Source organism: Scylla paramamosain, chromosome 23 (genome assembly GCF_035594125.1).
Source record: "Scylla paramamosain isolate STU-SP2022 chromosome 23, ASM3559412v1, whole genome shotgun sequence".
Taxonomy (NCBI): Eukaryota; Metazoa; Arthropoda; class Malacostraca; order Decapoda; family Portunidae; genus Scylla; species Scylla paramamosain.
Genome location: NC_087173.1, coordinates 13,807,122 through 13,834,114, shown reverse-complemented (window position 1 = coordinate 13,834,114; position 26,993 = coordinate 13,807,122). Strand labels below are relative to the sequence as shown.

Sequence of the window (26,993 nt, the reverse complement as noted above, 5' to 3'; positions counted from 1 at the left end):
AATTACACGAAGGAAAACGAAAATATGAAGAAATGTGAAAAAGATATGTGAAGAAAATGATTAAATAAAAAAACGCTAAAAAGATAAAAAAAAAAAAAAAAAAAGAAGAAGAATATCTTATAATAAAATTATGTATATAAGTGTGAAAACCGTAGCTTGTTCAAGAGGATGAAATAAAGAAAAAAAAAAAAGAGAATATATGTTCCTGAATTTATGTATATAGTGTGTGTAAAAAAAAGAAACTTGAAGAATAAAGAAAAAAATGAAATAAAAAACATCTTTCCCGACTGTTAACTTGGTGTACTCTTCAGGAATAACATAGCCAGTGCGAGTCAGGGGAATTGGAGGAGCTTGTTGAGCGTCCTGTCGTCACTGCCGCACGTAGCGGCTCGTAGTAGATGTGGACGGCACATGAGCCAGTGAATGTTCATCCACTTTTGACAAAACGTTAGCCACCAAAGCACGAGAACATTCTTGAGTAGAAGTAGCATCAGCTTTCAGCTCGCCCATGGCCTCCCTCGACTTCACAGCCGCAGCAGTCGTGGAATGATTGTGCCCGTTCGCACTTTCACGATAGTGAAGGTTTCATCCCCTACTGTTGTGTGAACAAGAGCCTTGCATGCAGTAGCCTCACATCGCCAGTATTGCTTGGTTCCATCGGCGTTTTTCTTCTGTGCAGCGTAGATGAAGTTAAGATCATCAACAAGCTTTTCCCTGCCACGGCTTGATAGGATTGTGTGCGGCATGTTGCTCTGACTGTGGTGGCCCACGTACTGAAAAGTGAAAATAGAAAACCGAACCAGTGAACGGTAGTCAAGCTAACAACCTGATGTATCAAATCATGATTCGAACAACACACTCACACAACATCACACACACACACACACACACACACACATTGATGGTCGGATTTTGTCGTAGTAATGGAGTTTCGTAACTAACGCGACAAAAATACAGCCAAGGGAACGAATCACCCTAGGGGACAAATAACCCTAGGGTTCCAATCCTCCAGGGATGAATACCCCGGGGATGAAGCAACCGGGACATTTCACCCGGGGACGAATCACCCTAGAACCAGTAGTAGTAGTAGTAGTAGTAGTAGTAGTGATGGTGGTGGTGATGGTAATATTGATAATAGTAGTAGTAGTAATAGTAGTAGTAGTAGTGATGGTGGTGGTGGTGGTGGTAGTAATATTGATAATAATAGTAGTGTAGTAGTAGTAATAGTAGTAGTAGTAGTAGTAGTAGTAGTAGTAGTAATGGTGGTGATGATGGTGTTAGTAATATCGGTAGTAGTAGTAGTAGTAGTAGTAGTAGTAGTAGCAGTAATAGTAGTAGTAGTGGCAGCAGCAGCAGCATATGTTTGTTAATGGAATCGGCAGCGATAAGCTCATCTCACCCATCCTAACAAAATAATACAACGGTAATCGGTAATAAATCATCAATGAAGTTTCACATTACAATAGCCTGTAACATGGAGTCATAAATATTCCTCATATCACATCATTAAGTCGTTAATAATAACAAAAACTTAACTATTGTAATATACAATTATATATAACACAAAAATAAAACGAACATCCCCCGTAACATTTCATAAACCACAATACAAAAATAACAAGCCTGGGTGCCCAGTTCTCTTGCAGCGCTTTTATTTATTTATTTTTTTTTTTTTCTGTAGTGTTATTAATCCCCAACCTATGTTCGTGCGCCCCTATGCACTGTTTTGTAACCAACCTTTCTTTAATAAACTGTTAAACTGCGACTGATGTACAGGCACAGTACAAGGTTTTCGGTACAGGTCAGAGTACGTTTCAGAAAAGATGGGATTGCTATTTTTGCTGTTCGAACTTTCTTAGGTTTCGAGACGTGAGCTCGAGGCGATGAAGGGTCGAGCCTGAGGGACTTCCCATTTTTCAGTGTGTGTGTCGTGGTGGCGAGGAGCGGTGGTGTAGCTTCCTTTGGCTGCTGCTGCTGCTGCTCCTCCTTTCTTTTCCCCCTTTAGTCTTTTTTAACGTTTGTCCTCGTGTCCCTCTTCCTCCTCGTTGCCTTTCCATCGTTATCGTTATCATCATCCTCGCCCTCTCCGCCGGCCTTGTGTTCCTCACCTTACATCTGCAGATGGGGCTCACATTCCTCTTCCTTTTTCTGCTGATTCAACGCTTCTCGATTTTAGTTTTCTTTCTCCTCGTTCTCATCTTTTATCTTGTCCTCCACCACTCCTCTCCACACGAACAAGGACACACACACGCCACACTGTCACTGTCGATCCGGTGTCATTGCAACGTCTTGTTCAGGTGAGTTTCAAGCCTTGTATTAAACAGTGGAAGTTTGCTTATCTCGTTGCAAGCGTGTGTGTGTGTGTGTGTGTGTGTGTGTGTGTGTGTGTGTGTGTTAGTTTTCATGATGTTTATAGATAAGTTTGATAAGTTTTTGTTTCATATTTCCAAGTTGGATGTAGTTCTTAAACAGTTTTTATGTAGTTTTCATGATTTTTATGGGTAAGTTTTGTTTTCATATTTCAAAGATACACGTATATCTATTTTATTTTTTTAAATGTTGGTAATGGTACTCAGACTCTTTACGTCCCTCCATCATCACCAGTTTACTTGTTTTCTCCCTCGCTTCTCCACTCGTTGGCATTTTCTCCTCCTCCCTCACTGTTTACTTGTTCTCTTCCTCCACCCTTCGCTCGTTCCTCGTTTTGCACCCTCCCACTCCTTTATGTACTTCTCTATCTTCCCTCTTGCCTCTTCTCAAGTTAATTTGTTCCTGCATCAGTAGTGAGATTTTAAAATATTTGGTAGTATTCCCAGTATCACGTGAACATTGATAATTTTTCCAATAGGTTTACAATTATTACCCTTCATCTTCTTTCCATCCTGCCCCCTGCCACCTTCCCTGCCTCCACCCGTGCCTCCTTCCTCAGACTCTACCCCCTGCTGGCCTCTGTTACTTCTTGCTGCTTTCCTCTCTCCTTCCTCCTCCTCCACTGTTCTTTCTTTGGCTGTCAGTTCGTTTCTTGGAGCATTCCACCGTTTTCCTTCTCCCTCCCTCCGCTCTAAACGTCAAGATGATAAATTTCGTTCTCTTGTTCGTTTGCTGTCTCCTGTCTACCACTTCTCTCTCCCCTTTCCTCCCTCCCTCTTCAGAGATTTATTTCCTTCACTGGTGGATGGAGAGTTGTGCATCGTGGAAGGAGGAGAGGCTGGGGAGGGGGAGTAAGGGAATGTTAGATGGCTAAGTTAGATGTACTTGGCTTCATTATCGCTTCTTTTCATGGTAATTTGGTGGTATTAGCTGGTGGTACTACTACTACTACAACTAATTATTATTATTATTATTATTACAGGATACAAGCTCTTCAAGGGTCATTCAGTCCCTCGTTTCCCCCTGATTCATGTGTTTCCTCCTTTACTCGTTAACTAGTTACTTTTTCTCCACGCCTCCATCCCCATCCTCTTCTTTTCCTTCCCTACTTTCTTTCCTCGTCCCCCTCCTCGTTTCCCTTCCTCCCTCCCTCCCTCCCTCCCTCCTAGAATTGCCTCCCAACTATTTCGTAATTAATCGTAAATCGTCCTTCTGGTGATTCATGGTTTAAAAATATTATAATTTACGTGATGCGTGTTAATGTTAAAAGTTCCTTGAATACTGGCAATGTACGCGACGTGCGTCTCGCTGATATATTTTTCATCATCCTCTTCGCGCTTCCGACTTCTGCCCTGAATATTTCTCTTTCCCTTTTCCTCTTTTCTTTAACTAACCCTCTGTTATGATCCCCACCTTTGCGTCTTTTTTTTTTTTTTCATCCGCCACCACCTCTGTCTGTCTGTCTGTCTGTCTGTCTGTCTGTGCCTCGCCCCTTTCTGTTTATCTTTGTCTATCTCTTGTCTGTCTTTCTTTCTCTGTCAGCGTCTGCCTCTCGTCGATTCCCTTTCAGTTTTCTGTTATCGCTTACTCGTGCGTGTGATAAATTACACAGATCTTTATAATTTCTTGTTTCACTTCCAAAAGCTGCTAGTATATTTACTCCATTGCTGTCTCGGTGCAAGTTTTCAAGTCCTTGAAATAATTAGGCAGTCAGTTATTTGTTATTGACGAGGATTACGGAACAACAACAATAACGAATGAACGCTTTTAGATGGTTGTGATACGTATACCACCTGTTTACCAAATATAATAATAGGAGCTTCAACTCTTGCGATCCGTATTCAAACATTTACTATAGTTCTTGTTAACACAGAAAATTAAGCCATTATAAGTGTTAGAGATTACACAAATTTCTTTGGTTTGTAACAGGAAACCGGAACAAGGAGACATGAAAGTTGGCTGTGGCTGTGGTGAGCGGCGGCGGCGGCGGCGGCGGCGGCGACGGCGGTGGCGACGACGACGACGACGACGACGACGACGACGACGTGTGGCGTGGCGAGCGGGTTTCTGCAGTATCCCTCTCCTTCCCGTTTTCTGTTATTCCCCGTTCTCTTCCTCCGCCTGGTGTACTGCTACTCGCTCTTGTACGGTGACTTTTTTTTTTTCCTTCGTTGCAATATTTTGTCTGTTTTCTCTTTTCTTTTCTTCTCGTGCTTTTTATTCACATTATTATTTCTTATTCTATTTTGTTTATTTTGTGTGTTTGTACGTGTGTATTTCCCTCTTCCACATTTTATTTGGATTTTCTTAATTTTTCTCGTATTTTTCTATTCTCCTATTCTTCCTTGTATCACACACACACACACACACACACACCGCGTAGTGTAGTGGTTGTTAGCACGCTCGGCTCACAACCAAGAAGGCCTGGGTTGGAATCCCGGGAGCGACGAGGCAAATGGGTGAGCCTCTTAATGTGTAGCCCCTGTTCACCTAGTAGCAAGTAGGTAAGGGATGTAACCCGAGGGGTTGTGACCTCGCTGTTTCGGTGTGTGGTCACACACACACACACACACTTCATCGTCTCTTACTACCGATGCCGTTGCTATGACAAGTATTTTATATTAAATTAATTTATTATTTATTAATTTATTCGCTTATTATTATTATTATTATTATTATTATTATTATTATTATTATTATTATTATTATTATTATTATTAAATAATTTGCATATTTAATTATCTACATATATTATTTATCTACATATATTATTTTTATTTTATTATTATTATTATTATTTATTTTATTTATTTATTTTTATTTTTGTGTGTGTGTCGGGGATGAGTTTTACAGCTCTCATCGCAAGTTGTATTAAAATTCAATAGCCACATTTGCTCGCTCGTGTATATATTGTTTAGTGTTATCAGCGGTTCTTAAGAAACAGGATTTTAAGAGATTATAAACTTTACGTGATATTAAGTTTTGTTTGGTTAACACTTGATGCGCTTCATCCTTCTCTCGCTCTTTGTTCGTGTTTCATTCTCTTTCCTCGTGTAAACTGCTGTCCTCATTCGTTTGTTCCCTTCTTTTATGCACTTCAACCATCCAGCCACAATTTCTCGGTTGCCTCTGCACTTGTGTTGTTGTCTTGTTCATCTTGTATTCTAAGGCAATGGAACAGTCCGTTGATTTCTGTTGATATTTTTAAATTCTTGCACTATATACATTTTTCATAGATTTTCCTCACCACACGCCACCACCGTCCCTGTTGATGCTGCCGTCAACTTTATTGGTGAGCCTTGCGTCCCAAACCTTTTTTTTTCCCTCTCTCCTGTATTCCTCACCGCTCGTTTAGGCTGTCATCTTTCCCTTCCCCTTTCTCTTTCTTTTCACCACTTTCACCTCTCTCTCTCTCTCTCTCTCTCTCTCTTTCTCTCTCTCTCTCTCTCTCTCTCTCTCTCTCTCTCTCTCTCTTGTTTTGGAATAAATTATTTAAAAATATCGTGTTTATTTACGTGATTTTTTTTTCTCATGCTTTTCTTGTCCCCATTTCCTTTCTCTCAGCTTCCATTTATTTTTCTTGAATAAATTCTAAGGCGTTAAAGCAAGAGAGCAGGATACCGAGGAAACAATATCTGCGTGTAATGTTCACCACCACGGTCTTGGAGATCACGTGTTAGACCAAAGCGAGCTATATATGTATACACCTCAGGGAAAGCGTAGAGTTCATGGCATCCTGATCAGTGAGTAAGCCTGGGAATTTTCTTAAACCACTCATCTAATCCTGTTTTTCATGTAGGAGGGGGTGAAGGAGAATATATCTGCTCCCTCTTCATGATCGCCTCTATATGTATGCTCAGGGAGATCAGTAACTTCTCGCTCATTAATTAATTTTCACTGCAACATGCAACAATTCACAGCACTAGAAACAATGTATGAAATATCTGTGAGCGTCTACAACAAACGAGAGAATTAAAGAGTATGTTCTGTAATTTCTACCCAGGATAATGTTTGGAGGCGGCTGTCAAAAAGGAAGAGATGTCTCAGCGTGCCAAATAGCAGTGAAGAAGTTAAGAATCCTTGGCATCAGAGTGCAAAGCGAAAATTGGCTTGTCAGACGATAGGTAAGGACGATACCTCACAGCTAGCGAGTAAAGTGGGGACCGGCAGCAATCAGGGAAGGACTACATGCACGCAGTTTCACTAATCTTGTTGTAGTCTTAAATTCCTTTCTCTCGTCCACTTCCACATCTTGTCTGCCTTTTCTGCTCTCTTCCCATGGACTTGAAAATATTTCCTTTTACTACTTCATCATTCTTTTTCTTTTACTACTTCATCATTCTTTTCTCTTTTGTCTTGATGGTCCTTGTCCTGCTCCTCGTCACTCGCCGCCACCTCTCCCTGTCAGCTTTATTTATTGGTGAGTTTCAAGACGTGCAATCCCAAAGCGCTCGCTCTCTCTCTCTCTCTCTCTCTCTCTCTCTCTCTCTCTCTCTCTCTCTCTCTCTCTCTGTCGTGTGTGTGTGTTCTGATTCTGGTAATGTAACTTTAGATGATATAGACTTCGTTTACATGATTTTAGACAAATTCCTTACTCTTTTTTTCGGAATCAGATTCTGATAAAACTTTTATCCCACATTTTTTCTTCACTTTTTTTCTCTCCATTTTCTCACTCGGTTTTCGTTTTTGCAAGATACCGAGAGAACAATATTTAATTAAGAAAGGATAGTTAGTGTACATGCGTGCCTATGGGTGGTATAGTCCTGTAGCAGTCTGAAGATGATCGTATAGTCCTGTAGCAGTCTTAAGATGATCATCCTGTCATCCACATCCTTCTTTTTATTGTCCTCCTTTAGGGATTCTTGCTTCTTGCACGTAAACGTATTGTCATTTACTTCCTCATTCTTTCTTCGTCTTGATGTTACTTGTCTTGCTCTTCGTCACACGCCGCCGCCTCGCCACCACGGCTGCTGTTGGTGCTGCCGGCAACTACATTGGTGAGTTTCAAGGCAAAGCTTTCTCTCTTTCCCGTATTCTTCACCGCTCGTTTAGGCTATCATCTATCTCCTCTCCCCCCCCTCTCTCTCTCTCTTTTTTTCTTTCGAGTTACTGTAACTTTACAAAGATTTAAAAGCCTTCATATTTGTGCATTTTTGATTGTGTAAATTTCTTGGTATATTTTTTGTTCGGTTCCAGATTCCATTTTTTGTTCGGTTCCAGATTCCAATCAGACTTTCAAGTTTTTTCAACCTTTCTCTCTCCATTTTTCCTTCTCTTCACTCCAAGTTTTTAATTTTTAAGGCTTTGAAGAAAGAGATCAAGATGCCGATAGAATAATGTGTGTGTGTGTGTGTGTGCGTGTGTTTGACGAGTATTGTGTATTTGCTTATTGTTTTCTACTATTTTTGGTTTTCTCTTTTGACGTTCCATTTTTTTCCACTTACCTGTCGAACTTCATTGCAGTCCTCGTCATTGCGTTCCCTCATGCGTCGCTGTCATGGCACCCTGGAACACTACAGCCACAACTGCTGCTGTCTTTTATCCTATAACAGGTGATGTGTACTACCAGTTCTCATACGTTATTCAGCAAGCGATGTTTTTCTGAAAATCATCGTAATTTTCCGAAAGAATGATAGAATTTTCAGCAAAACCGTGGACATTATATAATCTTTTCCTATTCCTGTCCCTAGATTTATTATTCTCTCCCCTTGCAAGTCTACCACCCCCCACCTCCATCCTTGCGGTGGTATCTTTCAGTTAACACCTGTGTACTGTGTTTTTACTTTTTTTTTTTTTTACCTTTCATTGACTTTTATTCCTGTCTTCTTTTTCTCTCCGTTTCATTTTTTTTTTTTTTCGCTCCGATAATGATGTTAATTTCCTCACACACTACGGCTCTTTTCTAGCAGCTGTGATTTAGGATTAGGAATATCTACTGGATGGGGTTCTGTCCCTTGATATTGCTGAGTATTAACCTACAGTTTTAGCCACAAATATTGCTGATCATTAGTTATATTATGGTGTGGTGTGGTAGTGATGTCAGGCTGCAGTGGTGAAATGTTTTCTTGATGTGGTGGTGGTTAGGAAAAGACAGTGAGAGATAATGGTATAGTGATACACAAGGTACAGTCGGCTTCAAAATGAAACACACTTTCTTACCTCTGTTCCTACCAATATTTCTAGCCTCTTACCATGTCAACTCCAGGTTTATTAGGAGGTAGTAAATATGATTGGTTGGAAGTCTGAAGCTTCCTGCACATGCGGTAAAGATAATAATGTGAATGACTTGTGATGATGAGGGGAGAAAGGTGGCGATAGATGAGGATGGTGGTGATATTGTTCAGTGAGTGAAAAAAGGTTGACGCATGGTGCTGGAGGTGGCGGGGGGTGTTAGAGTGATGGAGGATCAGAGGTGATGTGATTGTCAATGATGGGTGCTGGAGTGGAGGAGGTCACGGGAGGTTGGATAACGGCGTGATGATTAGTGATGGGAGTAATGGATATGACGTGTTGTGAGGGAATGATGATTAATGATGGGAAGTGATGTGTGCTGACAGCCTATTTTTCTTTAGGGCAATATGGGCTTCGGTTCCCTCCCATTGCTTCCTTGCAACCCTGTCTCCTTTCTCATTTACCGAGTTTCACATATTACCGTTACTGGTAATTTAAATTTTCTTTACTCTGAGTTGTGACCTTCGTTCTTTCACTCAACTGAGTGTATCGAATGATAATTTTTACGTAATGAAAAAAAAACGAAATTATTTTCAGGATTATCACTGCAGTCTCTCTCTCTCTCTCTCTCTCTCTCTCTCTCTCTCTCTCTCTCTCTCTCTCTCTCTCTCTCTCTCTCTCTCTCTCTCTCTCTCTCTCTCTCTCTCTCTCTCAGTATTGTCGATTCTCTGTTTCCATCCTCTACAGAGCACTTTACACCGTCATTCGTTCTCTCTCCCTCATCTCCTCCCCTGGGACCTAGTCTGTCCTCTCAAACGGTGTTTACGAACCACAGCCACTTACCAAAGACTTATTTAAAATCGATTTCTCTCCCCACCTCTTTCCCTATCATTGCTAGTTTTCTCAGCCTAACATGACTTGTTACCCAGCCAGGTGTGTCAGCGGTGTTGTGATCGTCGCCTAGAGGTGTCCATGTTCCGGGAGTCGCTGCCCTTCCAGTCCCCCTCCGCTGTCTGTCTGAGCAACCTGGGTGAAGAGCGGCGGACGCCGCGTTCCGTGTTAATGTTTCCTGACCAGCCGTCCTCTCTTATTTTCCCAGTCCTAGCGAGGTGAAGGAGGGACGCTTGCTTCTGCGGCAAACAAGGATTGAGGTGAAGGAGGGACGCTTGCTTCTGCGGCAAACAAGGATTGAGGTGAAGGAGGGACGCTTGCTTCTGCGGCAAACAGAAGCAATCCGCGAGGACGACAGGAAGGTGCGAACGTTTGATTGAGGTGGATGAAAATGATTAATTAATTGCTCAATATGTTGCTGACCAGCAGTCTTCAACGTTCGCACCTTGTCATCCTCGTGGGTTGCTATCTTAAACACCTTCACCACTTTATCAGAAGCCGCCTCCTTTACTAACTAGTAGGGACTGGAGAGGCAAAGAGGACGGGGCTGATCAGCAAACGGATGGAGAAACCAAGAGTATGTATGATAAGTAGTATGGGGTTGTTAATTCAGCTTGAAAACTTTGTAGTATGCAACGTAATATAGCAGGTAATGGCAGGGGGAACAGGTTAAGTTGCCTTTAAATGTGAAAACCATAATATGAAGTGAGGTGTAGTAGAGTTTATTTCGTGCGTAATTTACAGTAGTAATTAATTACTCACAAAATTCTCCTCTCGAGTTCAGTTATTCGCTGCTCTCTCGCTTCCCAGATGCCATCTCGTGTCTCCAACCCTACGGGGTGGTTGTAAGCACCGAGGACGCAAGGATGGGGATAGCCCACGAACGCCCGGCGATGTCTTTAGTACGAAAACTCTGGGAGGGCGAAGGCACGTGGCATTCAGCGGGTGAGAACTCAGCAATGTTGCTGGAAGACAAGCAAGTGTTGCAACTGTGGACATCTACCACCAGAGCGGTAGCCGGCCATCACGAATTACCCACACCATTTCGAGATGAAGAACCGGATCTGCCAAACAACAACAACGAGATGGCGCAGAAACGCTTGAAGGGACAGACGACGCCTCGCTAGGGATCCGGACTTCAGACGACGATATGCAGGAGAGAGAGAGAACAATTGCTGTTAAAGAGCGATGCCAGCGTCTGAACGTGAAGGACCACGAGGAGTAACCTGGTGCCTGCCTCACCATCCACTCATGAACCCAAACAAACCTGAGAAAGTGAAGGCTTTGTTTGCGCAGCGAAGTACAACAACGTTTCCCTCAAAGACGGAGTGATGCAGGTTCCTGACCTAAATAGCAAACTGGTGGGTGCCCTTCTGCGTTTCCGAAGTGAACTGATTGCCGCGATGGCTAATGATGTGAAGGCAATGTTTCTCATCAAGCTGGCGTGACCCCTCTTCACCGAGACTCCTTAAGATTCCTTTAGTGGAAAGATGGGGACCTAAGGAGGGTAACGCGCGCCTACCGAATGACGGGTATGTCTTTTCGGGTGTGTATGGAGTCCCTCCTGTGCTGCTTATGCATTGCAATGAACTTTGAGTTTGACCGACTGTGAGGAAGAATATCGCATGGCCAGTAGTAAACTAAGCATGGAGAGGCTTGTACGTGGACAACTTGATTCTTTCAGTACCTCCACCGAAAATGCCTCCAGATTTACTCGCGATCTTCAACAAATGCTCACAAAGAGAGGATTTCTGCTAACAAAGTGGGGTTAGTAGTAACCATAAGGAGACATAGTAGTAGTACACTGTGTCCTACAGAGAGAGACATGAATAAGAATAGATCTGAGTAAGGACGCACTGGCTACAAAACAGGATCTGGAAAGGGATCAATCAACTAGCTGTGAGGGGAGTACTGAGGGTGAGCAGTTCCGTGTATGACCCTCTTGGACTGGTCAGTCCTGTAATGATTAAGACGAAGGCGAAGAAGATCTTTCAGGACGAGTGCAACCGAAAGGAAGGATGGATGCCTCCCTCCTGCTAAATCACCACAGGTCCTAGTTGGCTTGGCTAGAGGAGTTACCACAACTGACGGTCTTTCAAATTCCCCGATGCTACAGGCGGGAGGACATGGGAGACGTTATCACTTACCAACTGCATCATTTCAGATCAAACATGCTGAGATGGTGATATTAAGAGTTGTTCAAACCACAACGTGCAAAGAAGAGATGAACCTAAAGTTAAAGTCAAAGAAAAAAAACTACAGAGGAAGCATTCGATCTGTCGAGTGGAACCCTTCATGGGTGAGGGTGGATTTTACTCCATGTGGACGGCTGGACCACGCACCGTTGCCTGCTACAAGTCGGTATCCCATTTCCATGCTCATACGGAGAGAGATCATCATATCACACAAAATTGATTCTACAAGAGTGCATGAGAACTTACTTGACAGTTCACGCAGGATGGGAGCATGTTACGTCACACTTACTGGATTCCACACACACCACCTGCCTGAGGACCGAGACTAACCCCCATGCTGGCATCATTCTCGTCAGCTGGAGTGGATTGCTTCAGACCGTTCTTGGTCAAAGTGGAAAGAAGCAGAGTGAAAGTGTTGGGGATGCCTCCACGTGCACGCACATAAGAACATAAGAAATAAGGGAAGCTGCAAGAAGCGACCAGGCTTCTTCATGCAGGGACGTGGCAGTCTCTGTATGAAATATATCTACCTATTTTTCTCTATTTCTTATCCCTATCCATAAACCTGTCTAATCTTAAAGCTCTCTAGTGTCTTTTTTTTTTTTATGTAGGAAGGACACTGGTCAAGGGCAACAAAAATACAATAAAAAAATATGCCCACTGAAATGCCAGTCCCATAAGTGTCAAAAGCAGTGGTCAAAAATTGATGAATAAGTGTCTTGAAACCTCCCTCTTGAAGGAATTCTACTCATAAGAAGGTGGAAGGAAATACAGAAGCTGGCAGGGAGTTCCAGAGTTTGGTAGAGAAAAAAAACTATGAATGATTGAGAAAACCAGTAACTCTTGCATCAGAGAGGTGGACAGAATAGGGGTGAGAGAAAGAAGAAAGTCTTGTGCAGCGAAGCCACGGAAGGAGGGGGAGGCATGCAGTTAGCAAGATCAGAAGACCCGTTAGTATGAAAATAGCGGTAGAAGAGAGCTAGATATACAACACTGCGGCGGTGAGAGAGAGGCTGAAGACAGTCAGTTAAGAGGAGAGGAGTTGATGAGACGAAAAGCTTTTGATACACCCTGCCTAGAAGAGCAGTATGAGTGGAAACCCCCAGACATGTGAAGCATCATACTCCATACATGGACGGATATGGATGGCCCTTGTACAGAGTTAGCAGCTGGGGGGTGAGAAAAACTGGCGGAGACGTCTTAGAACGGCAAGAGGAAAGCCAAAGCTGGTGGTGAACATTGAAGTCTCCAAGAATGGAGATCTCTGCAAAAGGGAAGAGGGTCAGAATGTGCTCCTCTTTATAAGAAATTCTTTGACTACTTAACTTCCAGTCAGAGGAGTTAGGTGAGAGGTATACAGCACAGATGATAAATTTAGTATGAGTGACTCTGTAGTCGTAGCAAGATGGTGGAAGATTCAAGAGCGTGGGCACGAGAGCAGGTTAAGTCATTGCGCACATAAATGCAGCATCCAGCTTTGGATCGAAAATGAGGATAGAGAAAGTAGGAGGGAACAGAAAAGGGGTTACTGTCAGTTGCCTCAGACACCTGACTTTCAGTGAGGAAAAAGATGAGGAGGTTTAGAAGAGGAGAGGTGGTGTTCTACAGATTGAAAATTAGATCTTAGACCGCGAATGTTGCAGAAATTAATGAAGAAAAGTTGAGGGGGGTGTCAAGACACTTTGGGTCGTCGACAGAAAGGCAGTCCGACCTGGGGACATTTATGGTCCCCTCCCCAGATGGGGACTCCGAGGCTGGTGTAGGAGTCGCCATGATGATTTTAAAATTTTTGAGTGAAGGGTGTGTCACGATCGCCTACCTACCTGCGATCGTACGATACCGGTTATCTCTCCAAGAAAGTGGACGTTACACTGATCCCGGAAAGTTTTAAAGGTCTGGATTTTTAAAGGCTTCGAGTGCCTACCCGACCTATCCGAAATCGTCAGAATGATCTCTTACTCCACCTTTACCTTGACTCAGCACACCTGGAATTACCTCTAATACCAGATTGTTGTTGGGGGGGGGATAGAAAACACGATTATTCCATGTTACAAGCACATATATTAATACTAATAATAATTCACAAACAACATGAGGTAGCACACGTTACTACATGACGTTCTCGTCACTTCCCACGTCACCAGAACCCGTTTACACCTCCACCAGTCACAGAAATGTTTCCCCTCAACCGCAGGAATTTACCCGGACGCCATTTCCGCGTCCCCAGACAATAATTCCCGAATTTCACCTCCTCAAACCTCACAAGAGATTACCATTATCACCAAAGATTACTCATAACACCATAACATCGTCCCCAAAATCATCAGTACACCACAACACCAACTTCCAAGGTTAACACCACAACCTCCACTCACAAAATGGCTGCCAGTTTGACCTATGACCCCTTCCAACAGCGTCACCGGCACAACTCAACAACCGAATTTCAGCGGACAAGAGCTCTTGGTACCACAAAAGACTCACTAACCTGATCCTGGATATCAAGGTTATACCGCTACACCACTAATACCTCCACAAACTCACTCCATCACCAATCCACACCAAAATCCTCCCCTGAGAGACGCCTTCCCTCCACCTTTCCTCACGACCTAAGGCGCTCTGATTTTTCCCCTCCTTGGAATGTGTTGTTGCCCACTCAAGCTCCCCTCGTTTTCAACGTATTTCACCTCAATTATACTCCCTTCCTTATACATATAAAGATATAGAGAACTTAAATTATGAAGAGAATAATACTACATGATATAAAATGGGTAAATAAGCCTTACACTACTTATAACAATAATAAGGATAATGTCCGAATGGCAGGTAACCGGAACACGGGGACACTAAGAAAACGTGATCCCATTCAAGGTAAACTCGGCCAATAACATGACATCCCCTTCCCAAAAGAGGCGTGAGGCACCTGATTAGGATGCCTCACGACTAGGTGGTGCGCGGGACAAGGCATAGGCAATAATATTCTCACTGCCTTTCACATGGTGAATCTCTAAGTTATAGTCCTGTAAGACCAGGCACCACCTCATCAGCCTCTGATTGGAGTTTTTCATTTTATGCAAGAAAATGAGCGGATTGTGGTCGGTGAAGACCTGCACAGGCTGTCCCGTCCCTCTGACGTACACTTCAAAATGACTCAAACTCAGCACTAGGCCCAAAGCCTCTTTCTCAATAGTGCTGTAAGCCCTTTGATATGGTAACAACTTCTTAGAATAATAGCCTATGGGGTGCTCCATTCCCTCATGTTCTTCTTGCATTAACACACCACCCACACCATTCTGACTGGCATCCACGTACAATACAAATGGTTTTTCATAATCAGGCATGCGCAGCACCGGGGCACTGACTAACATTTTCTTAATCTCCACAAAAGCTTCCTCACAAAGCTTATCCCAACAAAATTTTGACTTCTTATTCAGCAACTTGGTCAGGGGCATGGCAACATCAGAGAAATTCTTACAAAATCGCCTGTAATATCCACTGGCCCCTAAGAATCTCAGTATCTCCTTCCTATTGGTGGGTGGAGGGAGATTTACAATGTCCTTCACCTTGGCTTCCACGGTTCTCACTTCACCTTTCCCAACCTTGAAGCCTAAGTACTCCACGTCAGCTTGCACGAAATTACTTTTTGCTAAGTTGACAGTAAGGTTGGCATCATCCAGCCTCCTGAATACTTCCTCCAGCAGCTGCACATGTTCTTCCCAACTCTCAGTGTACAACAATATGTCATCTATGTACACAGAACATCCCTTCAAGCCCTTCAGTACTCTGTTCATTAACCTCTGAAAAGAACTCCCACTGTTCTTCATCCCAAACGGAAGAACTTTGTACTGGTATAATCCATCCATGGTGGCAAAAGCTGATATGGCTTTTGCCCTCTCAGTGAGTCCTACTTGCCAGTATCCCTTTAACAAGTCAATTTTTGTTATGAAGTTGGCACTTCCCACATGATCTATACAGTCATCAACTCTAGGGATAGGGTAAGCATCAGGTTTTGTCACCATGTTAACCTTCCTATAGTCCGTACAGAAACGGAAACTCTCTTGACCAGGCTTGGGCACCAGTACACATGGCGAGCTCCATGGGCTCTCACTGGGCTCAATCAAGTCGTGTTCCAGCATATACTCTACTTCTTTTCTCATGATCTCTCTTTTCTGCGGGTTAACTCTGTAGGGATGCTGTTTGATGGGTTCAGCCTCCCCAACATCCACATCGTGCACCACCACATTAGTTTTTCTAGGTGCATCAGGGAACAAAGAACTGAACCTTTCAATTATCTCCCTAATCCTCTCCCTCTTCTCCAGCTCCATGTGCCACAGTTTATCATTTAAATTCCCTAACACAGCTGAGTTCTCTAGCACCATCCCTTCACACCTGCTCAATTTCACTTCAGACCACTTCTCCTCCGCCTCAGTGGTTACATTTACAACACTCACAGCTCTTACTCCTCCTGCTACATCATCTCCATTTTCTCTGTCCCTTTCGTGAAATGGCTTCAGCATGTTTACATGACACAACTGGTTCTTTTTCTTCCTCCCTGGAGTTTTTACAATGTAATTTACATCACTCATTTTTCTCTCAATCTCCCAAGGCCCGCTGAACCTGGCTTTGAAAGGATCACCCTGCAATGGGAAAAGAACCAAGACCTTGTCCCCAGGCTGGAAAGATCTGGCCCTCGCCTTCTTGTCATACCAGCCTTTCATTTCACTCTGACTATTTTTCAGATTTTCCCGAGCAATTTCCCTAGCTCTCATCAATCTGTCCTTGAAATCAGATACATATTTCACCACAGTATGAAGCTCCTCTACTCCTAACCATTTTTCTTTCACCATCCTTAAAGGACCGTTCACCTCATGGCCATACACTAACTCAAATGGGCTGAAACCAGTTGACTCCTGCACACTGTCCCTTAACGCGAATAAGGCTAGTGGCAATGCCTCATCCCACTGAACACTCATCTCCTCACAATACATCCTGAGAGTGTTTTTGAGAGTTTGGTGAAATCTTTCTACACAACCCTGAGACTGAGGGTGATAAGCACTCGACAGTCTCTGTTCAATCTTTAGACCCCTTAGGATTTCCTTGAACGCACGAGAAGTGAAATTACTTCCCTGGTCTGACTGCAACACCTTAGGAATTCCCACCCAGGAGAAAAATTTCACCAGTTCCCTCACAATGTTTTTAGAGTTTATACTCCTGAGGGGAATGGCCTCAGGAAACCTGGATGACATACACATAATAGTCAGCAAGTACTGGTTCCCCCTCCGGGTCCTTGGTAAAGGACCTACACAGTCTATCACCACCTTACTGAATGGCTCCTCGACCACAGGTATAGGGTGAAGGGGGGCAGGGCGAATCACCTGGTTCGGCTTGCCCACCTTCTGACACAAACCACAAGTTTTACAAAACTCTTTCACATCACCTCTCACTCTGGGCCAGTAAAAATGACACAGGATCTTTCCTATGGTTTTTCTGACCCCCAGGTGTCCTGCCAGATTACCTTCGTGTGCCATCTCCAAAATTTTCTTCCTATACACCCATGGCACCACAATCTGCCTTTTCACCATCCAGTGATCGGAGGTTGGGGCTGTCAGGGGCCTCCAACTTCTCATTAATACCCCGTTATTCACGTAGTAGCCCACGTACTCATTGTCAAGCTCACCCAGCCTGTTAGCCTCATTCCAAGCAGACTTCAAGCTTTCATCACTCTCCTGAGCTTTTATCAACTCGTTCTTTTGTACCAGAAAATCAAGGTTGGGCCCCACCTGACCTACAACCGGTCCACCACTCGCGCGCTCCGGGTTAGTTCCTTTTTCATCAGGTTCCTCAAACAGAACGCCCAGGCCTTCGTCCTCCTGCGTTGCTCCCTCGGCGTCCATGCGTTCTTTCCGGGCCATCGCTTTTCTGTCACGATCGCCTACTTACCTGCGATCGTACGATACCGGTTATCTCTCCAAGAAAGTGGACGTTACACTGATCCCGGAAAGTTTTAAAGGTCTGGATTTTTAAAGGCTTCGAGTGCCTACCCGACCTATCCGAAATCGTCAGAATTATCTCTTACTCCACCTTTACCTTGACTCAGCACACCTGGAATTACCTCTAATACCAGATTGTTGTTGGGGGGGGGTAGAAAACACGATTATTCCATGTTACAAGCACATATATTAATACTAATAATAATTCACAAACAACATGAGGTAGCACACGTTACTACATGACGTTCTCGTCACTTCCCACGTCACCAGAACCCGTTTACACCTCCACCAGTCACAAAAATGTTTCCCCTCAACCGCAGGAATTTACCCGGACGCCATTTCCGCGTCCCCAGACAATAATTCCCGAATTTCACCTCCTCAAACCTCACAAGAGATTACCATTATCACCAAAGATTACTCATAACACCATAACATCGTCCCCAAAATCATCAGTACACCACAACACCAACTTCCAAGGTTAACACCACAACCTCCACTCACAAAATGGCTGCCAGTTTGACCTATGACCCCTCCCAACAGCGTCACCGGCACAACTCAACAACCGAATTTCAGCGGACAAGAGCTCTTGGTACCACAAAAGACTCACTAACCTGATCCTGGATATCAAGGTTATACCGCTACACCACTAATACCTCCACAAACTCACTCCATCACCAATCCACACCAAAATCCTCCCCTGAGAGACGCCTTCCCTCCACCTTTCCTCACGACCTAAGGCGCTCTGATTTTTCCCCTCCTTGGAATGTGTTGTTGCCCACTCAAGCTCCCCTCGTTTTCAACGTATTTCACCTCAATTATACTCCCTTCCTTATACATATAAAGATATAGAGAACTTAAATTATGAAGAGAATAATACTACATGATATAAAATGGGTAAATAAGCCTTACACTACTTATAACAATAATAAGGATAATGTCCGAATGGCAGGTAACCGGAACACGGGGACACTAAGAAAATGTGATCCCATTCAAGGTAAACTCGGCCAATAACATGACAGGTGTGTGTGTTATTAGGTGCTTGTAGTTTTGTGTGGAGGAAGAGAGTTGTCTTTAGAGGGCAGGCTGTGACTGCCCCCTTGTGTTGTGAGACACAAAGGGAAACAAACGTTCAGTGAGGTCACAGCTGGGTTTAATGATACAAGTTCACAGCACCCCCTGAACAGTGCTGCACACCTCACTGGGAGTAATTATCGTTTGGGCAGGTGTCTACTGCCTCCTCCTCTAGTACTGCCTCCTCCCCTTGCACTAGCGTTGTTAAACTTGATTTATCATCTACCATCATCATCTCATCTACCACTCTGAGAACAAAACATAAACTTATCTAAATTTTTCAAGCTTGAACCCATTATTTCTTGTTCTACCCTGGTTGCTGATCCTAACAATTTTGCTTATACCACTTAAAAAGACTACTTTTATATCAGGTCCCCTCTTAAAATACATCCTTCTAAAGAATGTAAATTTAACAGCTTCAATCTCGCCTCGTAAGGAATACTCCTCATCCCCTGTATCCTTTTAGTCATTCTCCTTTGTACTGATTCTATCTAACTGATTCTATCTAATAGAGACCTATATCACTGCGTAGTCTAGATGAGGTCTGACCAGCGAGCGCCAAGTATAAAACTTTAATATCACTTCCGGCCTTCTACTTTTAACACTCCTAAAAATTAATCCTAGTACCCTATTTGCCCTGTTTCTCAAGACGGAGTTCAGAGCTAACTATAACTCCTGAATCTTATCTATAAATCTACTGCCTGCAAGGCGATGGCATCCGATTCTGACCTAATCGATTCTGACCTAATCTACCTGTGTCATCCGCAAATTTACTAACATCACTACTAATTCCGCTATCCAAGTCATTGATGTATATTAAAAACAACAACGGTCCTAATACTGATCCCTGTGGCACCCCACTAATTACATGACCCCACTCGGATTTAGAGCCGTTTATTACAACTCTGTCACCTGTCGCTTAGCCATGACCTTATCCAGCCTATCACTCTCCCATCTATCCCGTGTGCCCTAACCTTTCTCAGGAGCCTCTGATGGGGTACCTTGTCAAAGGCTTTACTAAAAAGTCCAGATATAAGATATCATAACTATCACCATTATCTGCTGCCTCGTACACTTTACCGTAAAAACTTAAGTTTGTCAGGCAAGACTTCCCCTTCGTGAAGCCATGCTGTGACTGATTTATCAAGTTATATATATCTATCTGTGACTGATTTTATCAAGTCATATATATCTATATATTTGTTGTCTAAATGTTCCCTAATATTCCTCGCTATTATTGACTCTATAATAGTTTACCTACAACTTAAGTTAAGCTGACAGGTTTTATCTCCTTTATTAGAGATGGGTACTACATTAGCCTGCCTCCACATTACTGGTACCTCACCCGACTCCAGTGATTTCCTAAAGACAGAAACTAACGGCTCACTAATAATCTCTTTGCATTCCTTAAGTACTCTGGGATATATTTCATCAGGTCCTGATGTCTTGAACTTTTTTAGCCTATCTATCTCCTGTTCCACTATCTCCTCAGTTATGGAAATATGTCAGCTTCTCATTCTCATCTGCTCTAAACACCTGTTCACTATCTGACATATCCTGCATGTTTTCCTGGGTGAAGACAGTTAAAAAATAATAATTCAGAAGTTTACTAATGTCCTCCCCAGAACTAACCAGCTGCCTTTAATGGACCTATAGTATCCTTATTCTTCGTCCTGGTCCCTCTTCGAGTGGCTGGCTGGCTACCTTTAATTCATAATTGCCCTTTGCTTTCCTCGTTAACTTCCTGACTGTTCTAACTAATCCATTATATTGTGACCTTATAACTTAATCATCTGACCTTAATTTCTTAATATATATATATATATATATATATATATATATATATATATATATATATATATATATATATATATATATATATATATATATATATATATATATATATATATATATATATATATATATATATATACTTCCCTTCCGCCCTATATAATGTTTTACCCAGCAGTCATCCGGACAATTTTTCTGTGATCTTACTACTCTATACGGGATATTTGCTAACTGACCTGTATGAACTTTATCTACGAAATATTTATACAATTCATCTACATTTACTTCACCTAGTCCCCTCATCTCGTCCCCTACCATCCTCTCCACTCCCTCATCTACTCGCCTTGACCTCACCTCTCTCATTTCAGCATGACCTGACATTCCAACATACTCACACCTATCTCCCCATTCCTCTTTCCTCCTTCCTTCCGGACACATCTTCCCTCTTGTCCTACACCCTCACGCCTCACCTCACCTCTCTCATCCTGCCTTATCTCTTTGAACTCCGTCCCGGACCTGACCTCACCCTGCATCCGTTGCCAGTCCACTCCTTGGAGGTACCTTTTTAATTCCTCAAAATCTGCTGTCCTAAAGTCAGGTATTTTACTAGTGTTTTTGCTTCTAGAAGTTTCTACTCATTTTAAATTGTACCTAATTTCCTAATGGTCACTGTTACCTAGCTGTCCTCCAACCTCTACCTGCGTGACTGCTTCCTCCCTGTTAGTAAGAATTAAATCTAGATTATTATTCCCCCTTGTGGGTTCTACGACTACCTGTTTTAAAAAATTATCCTGTTAAGAAATTCCTCTGCTTCCTTGTTACCCACAATCAGGCTCCAGTCGATATTCCAAAAACTAAAATCTACCACACATACCTGACTGTACCTGCCTGCTCTATTTATTTCCTGCCACAGTGAGGTGTTAATTTCCTTTGTACTGGTCGGTGGTCTGTACACTACTCCCAGTACTACTGACTGCGATCCTACCCATATCGACTCTGTTTTGTGTTATCCGATTTAATTCTACTGTTAATACAACACTAATGTGTCCCTAACGTATAACGCGTCGCCGCCTCCTCTCCTGTTTCCCCTGTCTTTATAGAACAATGTGTATAACCGTCTATCTTAACCTCTGGATTAAATACTTTTCCTGACATATCTAACCAAATTTCAGTTAAAGCAATGATAAATTTCTCTACACACGCTATTCCTCTAAGCAAGTCTATTTTATTAAAAATACTTCTACAGTTTGCGTAGTAAACACTTAAGCTATTTCTCACCTTCCCTGAGCTAGCTACCTTTCTAGATTTAAGCTATTTCTCACCTTCCCTGAGCTAGCTACCTTTCTAGATTTAAGCTATTTCTCACCTTCCCTGAGCTAGCTACCTTTCTAGATTTAAGCTATTTCTCACCTTCCCTGAGCTAGCTACCTTTCTAGATTTAAGCTATTTCTCACCTTCCCTGAGCTAGCTTCCTTTCTAGATTTAACTAATTTGCCCCTCGCCTTCTCCTCACTACCCCTTCTTCCCTCCCGACTAACGAAAAAAGCGCTGGAGTGCAGTAACCTCCCGCTTGAGTGTTCCGGCCAAAACACGGAACAGCCTGGCGTGATAAATGCACTCCATCCCTGGCGTACAAGGTGTCCCTGCCATAGAAAAGGTCTCAGTTGTCGATGAACGTCCATCCATTACTCTTACACTCTTACACGAACGGAGCTCGACGAGGTTTGCCGTTATTTGTACGGCCATGCGACGATGGGAGAGAGAGACGCTAGAGGAACTTTACACAAGAAGGGATTAGAGTGGAGATTCAACCCACCAAGGGCGTCCCATATGGGTGGAGTTTGGGAGCGCCAAATACTGACTGTACGCAATCAGCTGCTGGACGATGAGAGGTTACATACACTTTTCTGTGAGGCAAAGGTCATTGTGAACAGCAGCAGACCGTTAACTCAGTTGTCAAACGACCCAGTGATCCATCTATAGGCACTGACGCCTACGCACCTAATACGTGCGTCATGGGGATGATGATACATGGGACTCATGAAACATTTACTGACGAAAGTGAATCTCTCAAATAAGGGAAAATGCAACCGCCATCCTGAGGCGGTGGAAGCACGCTCAGTACTTGGATAACCTGTTCTGGAAACGTTGGCCACATGAATACGTGCCATTGCTTCACCACCGCGAGACCTGATGACGCGTCGAAACCTCATCATTGTTACAGATGAAATTCTGCCTCGGAAATTATGGAGATTAGTGTGAACACGAGAGTCGTAGACACCAAGGTTAGCGACGACGGCTTGGTACTACAGGCACGAGTACAAAATTAAAAAAGGGATTGTGGTCCAGCGCCCTTATAACAAACTCTGCTTCCTGGAGCTCTATGACTAGAGGGATGCAACCCCTGCAAGTGAGGAGACCCATTCTTTTCCAAAGTTGTGTAACCAGACATTTTTCTTTACCTTGGAGGCATGTGAAGACAGGCAGGTGCCGGCAACATAGCAATGTTGGTCAAGACTGCCCAAAGGGAGTGTTACCGCTAGTGATGGAAGTCTTGAATATGAGAAGGTAAAGGAGAAGGTGGGAGAGTGAGTTGTGAGGTGGAAGTCTTGAATATGAGAAGGTAAAGGAGAAGGTGGGAGAGTGAGTTGTGAGGGTGATGATGACCATGTTTACACTAAAAGATGCTGACCTATATATAGGATAGGGCCATAATGAAACCCTTGTAGTGATCGTATGTTGCTCGCAACATTCCTAACGGCGGAAGGCAGATGGCCACCATTACTCACAGACCTGCGTTCTACACCCGTCGCCCGTGCTCATTCATGAAGCCTTCTCATTCATGAAGCCTTCAATACGTAAGTGTACAAAACAGATTAAGTGTGCGGTAGATATATATAGCTTAATACATTTTGTAGTGAGTAGATGAAATTTATTTATATAAGCATAACGGCAAAATATGCTTATGGTGCGTTACGTGTTCAATTTATATGATTACAGCCTTGACCGGATTCAGAATAAACAGTACTGTGTAGTGTTGGTTCACTACACCTGTTATACCGAGCAGCGACATCAGGCATGAATGAACACCTGAGCCAACCTCAACTGACGGTATATTCTTACTGTCTTCCTAATTGCGTCTACACAAGAACACTTAGCAACTTTTTCATAAAGGATATAAACACACAAAACAAAAATACATTACCGAATAACTTAGAAATGGAGGACACCACCAAGACGACGTGTCAGAGGGCAGGCAGTCTTGTCCTTGTTGCTATGGGAGGTCCGTGAAGAAGTGGAGGAAGGAGTATCACTTTTCATTCTCTCACTTGTTTGACATACATCTGACGGATAAAACTTGTTGCATTAAAAAAATATATGGTTAAGGATGAGGCAAAAAAGCAGTCGAGGATAGAAGTCTGAGGTAGAGGAAAGAGGGAAAAAGTGAGACGGAGTTAGGAGGAAAAAAAATATGGAAACTAAGTGGAAGATGATGTGAGAAACATGGATGTGTAGATGAAAAAAAGAACATGGGGCCACAACAACGAAAAATAGAAAAAGGCGAAAATGGGAATCGGGAACAATGAAGTGGAGAGAGAGAGAGAGAGAGAGAGAGAGAGAGAGAGAGAGAGAGAGAGAGAGAGAGAGAGAGAGAGAGAGAGAGAGAGAGACTAGCAATGAATTATGGGATCAACGCTAATACAAATAATGCCGAATGATACAGACTTGCGTTAGATTACACAAATAGCAAGGAGGAGTACGAAGGAGTGACAAGGAGTGAGTGGTGGATGAGAGCGGAAATTGAGGAAGGACAAAGGTTAAAGGAATTTTAAGTGAATAGTCCTAAGTGGCGGATTCGGAGAAAAAAAAAAATTATATATATATATATATATATATATATATATATATATATATATATATATATATATATATATATATATATATATATATATATATATATATATATATATATATATATATATATATATACACACACACACACACACAATGAAATACAAGAGTGGTAATGGTAAATCCTATCATGAAACAAAAACACTGACTAAATATTCCATGCACGCTAAACAGTAACACACTCGAGACGCGTGATCAAATATGCGCCCCTCCACTGAGTGCCTTCCTCTCCTTCTACCATGACTACTCGCAAAAAATGTTTCCGGATCCATCACTGGAGAAAACGCCTCGCCGGAAAAGGGGGAGACTAAAGGAAGAGATGTGGAGAGGAAGAGAGCAAGCGAACAAGGTAAAGAACACAGCAAGTGGGTGGCGGAAGTGTTGAAAATGGAGGAGGAAGCGAGCGAGGAGAGCAAGCCGGGAGCGCAGTGGGAGAAAGAGAAAGGCAGATAACAATAGCAAACCACGACAATCACTTTTTTAACCATCTGAATATAGACAATGATGAATTAATTACTTGCGGCAATGGAATTTACTCTGCTATGCAAACTATTTGTCTGAAGAGTACTCCAGACCTCCAGCAGCAGTAGTGGTGGTGGAAGCGGCAGCATCAGAGGTGGGGTGGGGTACTGACAGGAACAGCAGTGTCTGGAGTGGTGATGGTGGTGGAGGAGGATGACGATGGTGGCCAAAGACAACAAAACACACGGTCAAACACTGCCTGCAACTCCAGCGGTCTTGTTTTCGCGTTTAAAAAAATAAATAAATAAATAATAAACTAAAAAAAAAATAGCGTGGAAGAAGAGAGAACCGTGAACAGAAAAGGTAGAAGAACAGGTGAGGCGAAAGATTTTCCGGCAATCTGAAACGCAGAAAACATTTTGGAATTTTGGCATAAATTCAAGGAAGTAGTTTAAAAATTACCCAAAATGCCAAGATTAAATTATTGCTAGTTTCTTACTAACATTTCTTTAAATAAAGGAAATCAAGGAAAATAAGTAGGGCAGGCAGCAGTGAGGTAATTACGAATGGAGGTAACAGCATACTGCCGAGGTTCATCGGGAAGAGGGAGAGACACTAAAGGTGACGGACGTGAGGGAGTGCGAATGAAGGGTAATTCTTTCCAAAAGGCCACACCAACCTACAAGTATTCCCATCCATATTCCTCCTATAACCCCATAGTCTTACCTAGGTCACTAACCTAACTCCACCTAACCTGGAGGTGGGACGAGGGACGGTGCGCACATTCTGTCAAGAATAACTAAAAAAATCATCTGCCTGGGAGCAAGTCGTCGAACGATTAATCGATTTAATTTTGTTCCGCAACACAAGTCAACGAGGCCTTGGTGGACGAACAGGAAACGTTATGAATGTGGGACGTTTATCATAATGCACACTATCTTACTGGAAATGCAAGTAACCATTCTGAATATTTATTTCCCAACAGCAGTGATAATGAAAAAAAAAAAAGTCAACACTAAATCCACTGTTTAGTACAAACCACTGAACGACGCAAGTAACAAGCCGCTGATTCCTCATCCCCCACAGGCTCTTCCAAGTCCCGCCTCCACCTCAGCCTGCACCCAGACATGTCACCACCAGCTGCTCTTAGTACATAAACGGACCACCACAAACCTTACCCAAAACTTGTCATCATCAGCTACACCACCAACTAACAATTATCAACACCTACTTCCATGCATGATTAAGTTCTAACGATCATTCACTTAAGTAACTATCTTGTTCCCTTGTTACGTGATATCTTAACTTTTCTCAAACTCCATATACATTTATTGTACACAAAATTGCCACTACATGGAAAATTCCACTCAGTTTCGAATAGGCTGCTTAAAATTCACCAAAACTCACCAGACTGTTTGGGGACGACAGCAGGGTTGTGTTGAGGAGCGCGTGGCCGTGACGGGTGTGGGGGGAGGACGAAGCGGAGGTAATACAATGAGGAAGAAACTAGTAAAATGGAAAAATAAGGATCGGTAGAAAAAAAAATAGAAAGCAAACTATAGAAATTAAAACAAGATAGAGAAAGTGAGCCACAGAAGAGCAAGCACGTCCACCCCTTACCACAGCTGCTCGCGAACCGAGCCTCCCTGCCTGTCCTGACTCCCTCCTCTCCTGAACCTGTCTTGTCTCGCTTCACTGTTCCGAAATCTCGAGTACAATTACCACGCAAACCACCGTACGAGAACTTTCTTTGATGAGACCCACTCATTATAAGATGCACATTAACCAGTCGCTTTACAAATTAATGAATCCTTATAATGACAATGATACTAAAAAATGTGATTTCCAAATTAAGACAAAAAAGTATGATTGGTTAGAATGACACATGAGAACATAATCCGAAGCAGTGACATTCATTGGCTGTTCACCTGCTTCTTGTGAATGACTACTCGCTTGTTAAGGATAATTGCTTATCTTGTGATAAAACGTTTTTTTACAAATGGTTACGTGAACAAATTGTTAATTTTACATTCCTAAATAGTCATTAAGAATTTGCGTGATATCGAGCAGGAAACACTGCTTTAGGATAAGGAAATCTGCACACTTAGGTACGCATTAAATAAACACACACACACACACACAC

The 26,993-nt window shown here is 42.8% G+C and overlaps 2 long non-coding RNA genes across 3 annotated transcripts; one reads left to right on the top strand and one right to left on the bottom strand.

Annotated features, from left to right (window-relative positions):
- The first annotated feature begins 1,682 nt into the window (after nt 1-1,682).
- LOC135112251 (uncharacterized) lies at nt 1,683-12,181 on the top strand. Of its 2 annotated transcripts, XR_010274215.1 has the most exons (5): nt 1,683-2,297; nt 4,300-7,367; nt 7,834-9,692; nt 9,735-10,009; nt 10,243-12,181. It is a non-coding gene; the product is annotated as an uncharacterized LOC135112251 (long non-coding RNA). The 2 variants fall into 2 exon arrangements; XR_010274214.1 differs by having other exon boundaries at nt 7,834-10,009.
- Nucleotides 10,017-26,577, bottom strand: LOC135112250 (uncharacterized). Its single transcript, XR_010274213.1, has 3 exons — nt 26,258-26,577; nt 23,682-23,820; nt 10,017-10,568 (listed from the first exon to the last, which is right to left on the bottom strand). It is a non-coding gene; the product is annotated as an uncharacterized LOC135112250 (long non-coding RNA).
- Between the last annotated feature and the right edge of the window lie 416 nt (nt 26,578-26,993).